Source organism: Acinonyx jubatus, chromosome D1, assembly GCF_027475565.1.
Source record: "Acinonyx jubatus isolate Ajub_Pintada_27869175 chromosome D1, VMU_Ajub_asm_v1.0, whole genome shotgun sequence".
Taxonomy (NCBI): Eukaryota; Metazoa; Chordata; class Mammalia; order Carnivora; family Felidae; genus Acinonyx; species Acinonyx jubatus.
The window spans coordinates 71,095,878-71,105,868 of NC_069390.1; positions in this window are offsets into that span (position 1 = coordinate 71,095,878).

Genomic DNA, 9,991 nt, shown 5'->3' on the forward strand with positions numbered 1-9,991 from the left:
TAATAATACCATAATAGTAGGGGACTTCAACATCCCACTTACAACAATGGACAGATCATCTAAACAGAAAATGAACAAAGAAACAATGACTTTGAATGACACACTGGACCAGATAGACTTAACAGATATATTCAGAACATTCCATCCTAAAGCAGCAGAAGACACATTCTTCCTGAGTGTACATGGAACATTCTCCAGAATAGATCACACAGTGGGATACAAACCAGCCCTCAACAAGTACAAAAAGATCGAGATCATACCATGCATATTTTCAGACCACAATGCTATGAAACTCGAAATCAACCACAAGAAAACATTTGGAAAGACAACAAATACTTGGAGACTAAAGAACATCCTACTAAAGAATGAATGGGCTATCCAAGAAGCTAAAGTGGAAATTAAAAAGTACATGGAAGCCAATGAAAATGATAACACCACAGTCCAAAACCTCTAGGATGCAGCAAATGCAGTTATAAGAGGCAAGTATATAGCAATCCAGGCTTTCTTATAGAAGGAAGAAACATCTCAGATACACAACCTAACCTTACACCTTAAAGATCTGGAAAAAGAACACCAAATAAAACTCTAAACCAGCAGAAGATGGAAACTAATAAAGATTAGAACAGAAATCAATGCTATCAGGAAAAACAAACAAAGAAACAAACAAGAAAAAAACACACAACAGAGTAGAGAGATCAATGAAACCAGGAGCTGGTTCTTTGAAAGAACTAACAAACTTGATAAACCTCTTACCAGTTTGATCAAAATGAAAAATGAAAGGAACCAAATAAATAAAATCAAGAATGAAAGAAGAGAGATCACAACCAACACTACAGTAATACAAACAACAAGAGAATATTATAAGCAATTATATGCCAATAAATTGGGCAACCTGGAAGAAAGGAACAAATTCCTAGAAACATATAAACTACCAAACCTGAAACAAGAAGAAATAGAAAATTAGAACAGACCCATAACCAGTAAAGACATAGAATTAGTAATACAAAATCTCCAAAAAACACAAGACTCCAGGGCCAGACAGCTTTCCAGAGGAATTCTACCTAACATTAAAGAAGAGTTAACACCTATTCTCTTGAAGCTTTTCCAAAAAACAGAAATGTAAGGAAAACTTCCAAATTCATTCTATGAGGACAGCATTACCTTGATTCCAAAACCAGACAAAAATGCCACTAAAAAGAACTGCAGACCAATTTCCCTGATGAACATGGATGCAAAAATCCTCAACAAGATACTAGCCAACCGGATCCAACAATACATTAAAAGAATTATTCACCATGACCAAGTGGGATTTATACCAGGGATGCAGAGAAATATCTGCAAAACAATCAATGTGATTCATTACATCAATAAAAGAAGGGGCAATAAACACATTATCCTTTCAACAGATGCAGAGAAATCATTTGACAAAATACAGTATCTTTCTTGATGAAAACTCTCAAGAAAGTAGAGACAGAAGGATCATACCTCAAGATCATAAAAGCCATATATATGAAAGATGCCCCGCTAATATCAACTTCAATGGGGAAAAACTGAGAAATTTTCCCCTAAGGTCAGGGACATGACAGGGATGTCTACTCTCACCACTGTTATTCAAACATAGTATTGGAAGTCCTGGGCTCAGCAATCAAACAACACAAAGAAATAAAAGGTATCCAGAGCAGTAAGGAGGAAGTCAAACTTTCACTCCTCACAGATGACATGATACTCTATATGGAAAACCCAAAAGATTCCACCAAAAACTGCTAGAACTGATCCATGAGCTCAGCAAAGTTGTAAGATATAAAATCAATGCACAGAATTAAGTTGCATTTCTATACACCAATAATTAAGCAGCAGAAAGGTAAATCAAGGAATCGATCCCATGTACAATAGCACCAAAACCATAAAATACCTAGGAATAAATCTAACCAAAGAGGTGAAAAATCTATACACGGAAAACTGTAGAAAGCTTATGAAAGAAATTGAAGACACAAAAAAATGGAAAAACATTCTGTGCTAATGGATTGGAAGAACAAATGCTGTTAAAATGTCAATACTACCCAAAACAATCTACATATTCCATGCAATCCCTATAAAAATAACACCAGCAATCTTCACAGAGTTAGAACAAAGAATCCTAAAATTTGTATGGAATCAGAAAAGACCCTGAATAGTCAAAGCAATCCTGAAAAAAGAAACCAAAGCTGGAGGCATCACAATCCCTGACTTCAAGGTGTATTACAAAGCTATAATTATCAAGACAGTATGGTACTGACACAAAAACAGACACTTAGATCAATGAAACAGAATAGCGAACCCAGAAATGGACCCACAAACATATGGCCAACTAATCTTTGACAAAGCAGGAAAGAATATCCAATGGAATAAAGACAGTCTCTTCAGCAAATGGTGTTGGGAAAACTTGACAGCAACATGCAGAAAAATGAACCTGGACCACTTTCTTACTGTATACACAAAAATAAACTCAAAATGGATGAAAGACCTAAATGTAAGACAGGAAACCATCAAAATCCTAGAGGAGAAAGCAAGCAAAAATTTCTTTGACCTTGGCTGCAGCAACTTCTTACTCAACATATCTCCAGAGGCAAGGGAAACAAAAGCATAAATGAACTATTGAGACCTCATCAAAATAAAAACCTTCTGTATCACTAAGGAAATATCAGCAAAAGTAAAAGGCAACTGACAGATTGGGAGGAGATATTTGCAAATGACATATCAGATAAAGGGTTACTATCAAAATCTATAATGAACCCAGATTTTGGGTGTAATGAACACCCAAAAAACAATCCAGGGAAGAAATAGGCAAAAGACATGAATAGACACTTTTCCAAAGAAGACATCCATATGGCCAACAGACACATGAAAAAATGCTCATCACTCATCATCAGGGAAATATAAATCAAAACCACAATGAGATACCACCTCACATCTGTCAGAATGGCTAACATTACCAACTCAGGCAACAACACATACTGGCAAGGATGCAGAGAAAGAAGATCTCTTTTGCACTCCATGTGGGAATGCAAACTGGTGCAGGCACTCTGGAAAATAGTATGGAAGTTCCTCAAAAAGTTAAAAATAGAACTACCCTATGATCCAGCAATTGCACTACTAGGTATTTATCCAAGGGATACAGGTATGCTGTTTCAAAGGGGCACATGCATCCCAATATTTATAGCAGTGTTATTGACAATAGCTGAAGTATGGAAAGAACCCAAATGTCCATCGACAGATGAATGAATAAAGAAGATGTGGTGTGTGTGTGTGTGTGTGTGTGTGTGTGTGTGTGTGTGTATACACACATACATACAATGGAGTATTGCTCGGCAATAAAAGAGAATAAAATCTTGCATTTGCAATTATGTGGAATGAACTACAGGGCATTATGCTAAGTGAAATTAGCAACACTGAGAAAGACAAATACCCAATGACTTCACTCATATGAGGGATTTAAGATACAAAACAGATGAACATAAGGGAAGGGAAGCAAGAAGAACATAAAAACATGGAGGAGGACAAAACATAAGAGATTCTTAAATACAGAGAACAAACTGAGGGTAGTTGGAGAGTTTGTGGGTGAGGGGATGGGTTAAATGGGCAAGGGGCATTAAGGAAGGCATTTGTTGGGATGAGCACTGGGTGTTATACATAGAAGATGAATCACTGGAATCTACTCCTGAAAACATTATTGCACTATACGCTAACTAACTTGTACATAAATTAAAAACTAAATTAATTAAAACAAGGATTAAATGAGATAAAAAAAACAATAGTGCTTTGACATTTTAGCAGATTTTCAATCGTGTTAGTGCTCGTCCTTAAATATGGTGTGTCTGTATGGGGTGAAGGATAGTTTACAATATGATGTCAACTAATGTGATGGTGGTTTGCACCTCAAACTATCATTAGCTTGAAGTGAATTAATAAGTCTATAAAAAATTAAGGAAACTTGAAATTGAGGGCACCTTAGAGACCATCAAACCCAAACATCTCATTTTAGAGACACAGCAAGTGAAATCCAGAGAAATTAAATAATTTGTGATGGAGTTGGAATACAGCCCAAGTCTCCTGATTCCAAGTGTAGTGCGCTTTATAATCACAGTACAAAGCAAGGAGAGAGACACCCATTTTGTCACAAATGTCCACATGAAAGGCTGAACCAGTCCCACAATCCGTTTAGGTGTGGAGATAAGTCATTCAAGATACCAAGGCTAACTACAGAAGGACCTTCAAAAACCTGAGAGGAGAAAATGGTCTAAGTCACAGACATTTCCTCTTTCCTTTGTTCATTTAGTTAGACTGATGTGGCAGAAGAGTTGAAATGCACCCAGCATCTCGCCTGGGTGCCCCAGAGAAGAAATCCTAGCTGAGCATTAACTACAGAGCATCCTCCTCCAAGGTTTGCAGCTGGGAGATAATCATAAGCCTGGGAACATCCTGAGCCAGGAAGCTGACAGCAAAGTGTTTCCAATTCCTGAGAACTGCATTTGTCTTATAATGACTGCAGTTGTGTAAGTGTCATTTCACTTAGAAGATGGTACCTTTGCTGAATGGAGTTGGGGGGAGGCAGAGCCAGCCCCAAAGACATGTGATCATCATTGCCCTGCAATTGTGCAGGCAGGTTAACTGGTCAGGCTGTTCCTCTGGTTTTGGCTATTTTAAAAACGGAAAAAAAAATAAAAGATAACTACATCCCTATTGCCAATTGCCTTGGAAAAGACACAATTTTCTCTTTTGTACTTAGCAGAAACACTATTGGTGTCACCTCAGAGGTGGGGGAGCCTTATTGTCTAGGTATAATCAGTGTGGCCCGAGGGCTTTGTGAAATGCACATTCTTAAGAAAATGAAAGTATTCCAAAAAGTTCACTTATCTCCTTTCAGTGAAAAGTTATTCGCTTTCTGTGCCAGTAACATCTATGGATTACTTATATATTCATAACAAGGCTACTGAGTTTTTAAACTCTTCATGCAATTAAGACGAAATTTGCATGAGGAAACATGCAAAATATCCTCAACAAAATATACATTCTGAATCCCTCTCCAATATCTCCCCTCACTGTCAAACCCAAAATAATACCATGAGAGAAAAAATCATGTAACACTTACACATAGCTAGGGTGAATTATTAATTGGAAATTGTTACCAAAAGCTATTGTGGAAAGGGGATTATACTTTTCTGTAATTTGGCATCATGCAAGCTGGCTCTGTGTTTTCAATTAAGAGAAACCACACACATCTATAAGAGAGGGCAGTACACGGATGGAACAACATCTACATTTTTGTGCACTGCCTGCTTAGCTCCAATTGGATTTGTCTCTGTTTTATTCCATGGGATAATTTGATTAGTTCCTTCTTGTACAGAGAGGCAAAGAGAAAATAATATCTACCAATGATTATGTTACTTCAGCTCTAGCAATCCATTTTTTCAAGAGTTTATACAATGTCATTGATGTTAGTAGTACCTAATCCCAGTGAGGGACCTCTGGAGGTATTCAACTCTACTACTAAACAGTAGAAACTTACAAGAGGCCACTATAAATGAAGACAGTGGATAAAGATCTTATCAGACTAGACAACTATTTTTAAAATGATATTACTAGTGGGGCACCTGGGTGGCTCAGTCAGTGTGGTGTCTGACTCTTGATTGCTGCTCAGGTCATGATGTCCCCGTTTGTGGAATTGAGCCCATGTCAGGCTCTGCACTGATAGCTTGGAGCCTGTTTGGGATTCTCTGTCTCCCTCTCTTCCTGCCCCTCCCCTGCTCATGCTTTCTCTCTTTCTCTCTCTCTCTCTCTCAAAATAAGTAAAACACTTTAAAAAACTAAAAAACAAAAACAAAAAAACTCTATTGTATTGTATCTGACTTGCCCCTGTCTAATATAACTGCTTGAAGTATAAATGAGTATTTCTTGAAATATGCCACTCAGTACATTTACAAACTTTTATGCTCAATGCTGTGACTTACTCTACACTGAACTGCCACTGGGTGACAGAAGACAGATTAGGGACAAGAAGAGGTGGTTAAGGGAATGAAAGGAGTAATGACTTGAGATTTTCTATACAACCATTTACTGATTGCATTCTGTGTATGTCAACGTATAATAAAAACATTATCTTTTTCTCTCCCCAAGAAAATTCCAATTCAGTTACCTATCAAGCTATCCAAGGAAATACCAAGTTCTAAATCCTAATTCTGCGCCATATTAGCCATTTGACCTTTGGGCAAGTAATTTTTATCTTTTGTGAAGTCTGTTTCATAACCTGCAAAATGGTATAATGACATCTTGTAGCAAAGTTGAAATATTTCAAAAAGACAATACACACAGAAGTGCTTAGGATTTTGTCTGACATATAATAGATACACATGCATGTTTATTTGCTTCTCCTAGGACCAAGTGAAGATTATATAATACCTCTAAAATCTCATACTTATGGGAACTGGAAATAGGGCAAGGTAGATGTAAAGGCCAAGACATAAATATTATTCTATTTGCCCTCATAATTCCTTGTAGGTGGGAGAAAAGGACTTTGGGACTCTTTCACAAGGACATGAAAGGGCACAACACTGTGATAAATAATGAAGGCAATATTAACAGGTATTTAATCATTATATAACTATGAGGCTTAGACCTAGGAATTTGCTTTGATTAGAGCTAGTAACTGAGACTCCTATTCTCTTCGATTCATTGTGCCTGACCATGTTTCTCATGCAGCTGGTTTAATCTCATTCTACAGAAAAATATACTCTTTTGAATTGATTTAAACCACCAAATAATTTGTTAAATTATTCAAAATAGCTCAAGCAAGTGCTTCCTGAAAGGGGAGTAGAGGCTATACTGGAAACAGGGCTGTTATTGTAATTAAACAAGAGGTTTCATTCCACCAGAGAAATACTGTTGCTTTTATGTTCATAGAGAAGGAAGTGGGAGGGGCTCTCTCTCCATCTGTGATTCTTTCTCAGTAACAACTCAACCTACTAGGTCATCTCCACCTCTTTCCACAGCTAGATGCTCCTTATGCAAAAGAAGCAATGATACCAACTAATCATTACTTTTATTCATGCTTCAGTTTTTTTTTTTTTTAACTAAAGGGTTAGCTTATAGCCCATACAATTCTGTAAGAGTTTTTATTTAATGACATTTTCTATTTTTGTTTTAATTATTAGTAAGAATCCTGATTTGTCTCACCTTTTTCTCCAAGTATCTCTGTTGGAAGATGAATACTAATTATAGTGAGCTGGGGGGAGACAAGCTGAGGTTGGAAAACTTGGCTATGGTCTCAGAATGACTGACTCCTCTAACCTGTCGCTTTCTAGCTAGAGGCCAATGGATGGAGGGCATTTGAAAATGTTTTCTGGGGGCGCCTGGGTGGCCCAGGCATTAAGCGTCTGACTCTTGACTTTGGCTCAGATCATGATCTCATGGTTCAAGGGTTCAAGCCCTGCACTGGGCTCTGCCCTGACAGTGTGGAGCCTGCTTGAGATTCCCTCTCTCTCTTTCTCTCTCTCTCTCTCTTAAATAAATAAACTTTAGGAAAAATGTTTTCATAAACATTGATGATTAATGACAAATAATTTCATGTAATTCAGAGAATTTAATCCTTCAGTTCTGCCTTGAGCTCATAGTTATAGTTACAAATGTGTGTAAAAAAAAAATATAGAGAGAGAGAGAGAGAGAGAGAGAGAGCACACTATGTCTTAAAAGGTAGATATCTGAGGAGAAGGTGAAGAGAAAAACTCACAAAAAGAGTCTCCTGAAACATGGAAATGATGTCTTTATCCCTATCCTTCAGTGGACAGAAGGAAAGGGGCAGGGCTTTGAGGCAGGCTCTGCTAACAGAGGAATATCTGTATTGAAGCAAAAGATAACACTGAAATTGAGAAAACATGTACAGCTAAGGATTACCTAAAGAACAGAGTATAAGCCAATTTCCAAACCAAAGATAGAGCCATGGATACAAACATGGGAACATTTTTTGAGAAAATGAGAAGTATTTTCTGGGCAATTTTTCAAGACAGGTATCTGACCCCAGCTCAATTTCATGGGCTATCAGCAGAGAGTTTATAAAGAGCCAGGACCAGGCTAAAAGAAGATTACAGTGTGGGCCAGTACAAGTACTCTCTCTGATTCACTAAGTAAGTGGTCTCACCAATTCCTCATTGAGGACAAAGAGTCTACTGTATATCTTTTACATTTCATTACATGGAAAAGTAATCCATATGTTTGTCACCAGAATGTCATTAAGTCTTCCAATTATCTGTTCTCCATCTGGTTTTTAAATACAAACTGCCTTGAGTTCCCACTGTACTTCATACGGAAAGTCCAGGCACCTCTCCAGCGTCTTGTGTGGGTTTGGGAAGCACACCTTGATCAAATTTCTGGCTTCTACTTAATTCTCAATTTTATATTCTAGTATTGTACTTTTTCTCTTTGTTTTTTTTTTTTTTTTTTTTTTTTTTTTTAATATCTCCAAGCATGAAAAATCTCCCTTTCTTCAGACCCCAGAGCCACTGGTAATACTACTTTAGACAAAAGTGTTTCACTAAATATTATAAAATAATCAAGGTAAATTTTAGCACAGCACAGAACAGGTCATAACTTAAAAGTGACTACGCAACTCAATGCTTCGGCCCCTTGGCCATACCTGCCACAGTTTTCTGTCCATCCCTTTCACAAATTTTTTTCACAGCTACATTCCTTATAGCCCTGCCTGATACCATGTTTATTTGACCCACTCTCCCTCTATTTTTTTCCTATTTTTTTCTCTAAAACTCCAAATGTCTGCTATTTGTCATTCGTGACATTTTATTGATTTCTGTTGCTCCTAGCCCCTTTCACATTTTGTAGGAGACAAGACAGGATAATAATCACCTTGTATAACTAAGTAGCAATCCATCTAGGTGTTTTCTACCCACTCATACAGTTGTATTGATATATAATCGACATATAATATTGCATTAATTTGATTTGTACAGGTGATGAATTGATCATGTGTATATGATTACCACCAAAGACTAGTTAACCCATCTATCACTTCACATAACTACCCTTATTTTGTTTTTTTATATAAATTATTTTTTTAAAAAATTAAAGTTTTTATTTGAGAGACAGAGAAAGCACAGGTTGGGGCAGGGCAGACACAGGGAGAGAATGGATCCCAAGCAGGCTCTGAGCTGTAGGTGCAGAGCCTGATGTAGGGCTCAAACCCACAAACCATGAGATCATGACCTGAGTTGAAATCAAGAATGGAATACTTAAATGACTGAGCCACCCTGGTGTAGCAACTACTCCTTTTTTGTAGTGAAAACATTTAAGATCAAGTCTCTTAGCAACTTTTACATATATAATACAATATTAACTTTAGAAGGAAATTTTTTTAATGTTTACTTTTGATAGAGAACAAGAGAGACACAGAGTGTAAGTGGGGGACGGGCAGAGAGAGGGAGACACCGAATCTGAAGCAGGCTCCAGGCTTTATGCTGTCAGCACAGAGCCTGATGCGGGGCTCAAACTAACAAACCATGAGATCATGACCTGACCTGAAGGTGGCACTTAACCAATTGAGCCACCCAGTCCCCTTGTATTATTAACTTTAAACAACATGGTGTACATTAGGTCTCCAGAACTTAATCACCTTATCACTGGAGATCTCTACCCTTTAACCAATATCTCCCCATTTCCCCTACCGTCTTGCTGTTGAAAATCACCATTCTACTATTTCTATGAGTTCAGCTTTTTTGTTGTTGTTGTTAAGATTTCAAATATAAGTGATATCACACAGTATCTGTCCTTGTCTGACTTATTTCACTTAGCATAATACACTCAAGATATATCCATACTGTTGCAAATGGATGTATTCCTTCATTTTGGCAAAATAATATTCCATTGTTTATATATGCCACATCTTATTTATCCATTTATTCACTGATGGAAACTTAGATTGTTCCCATGTCTTGGTTATTGTGAATTA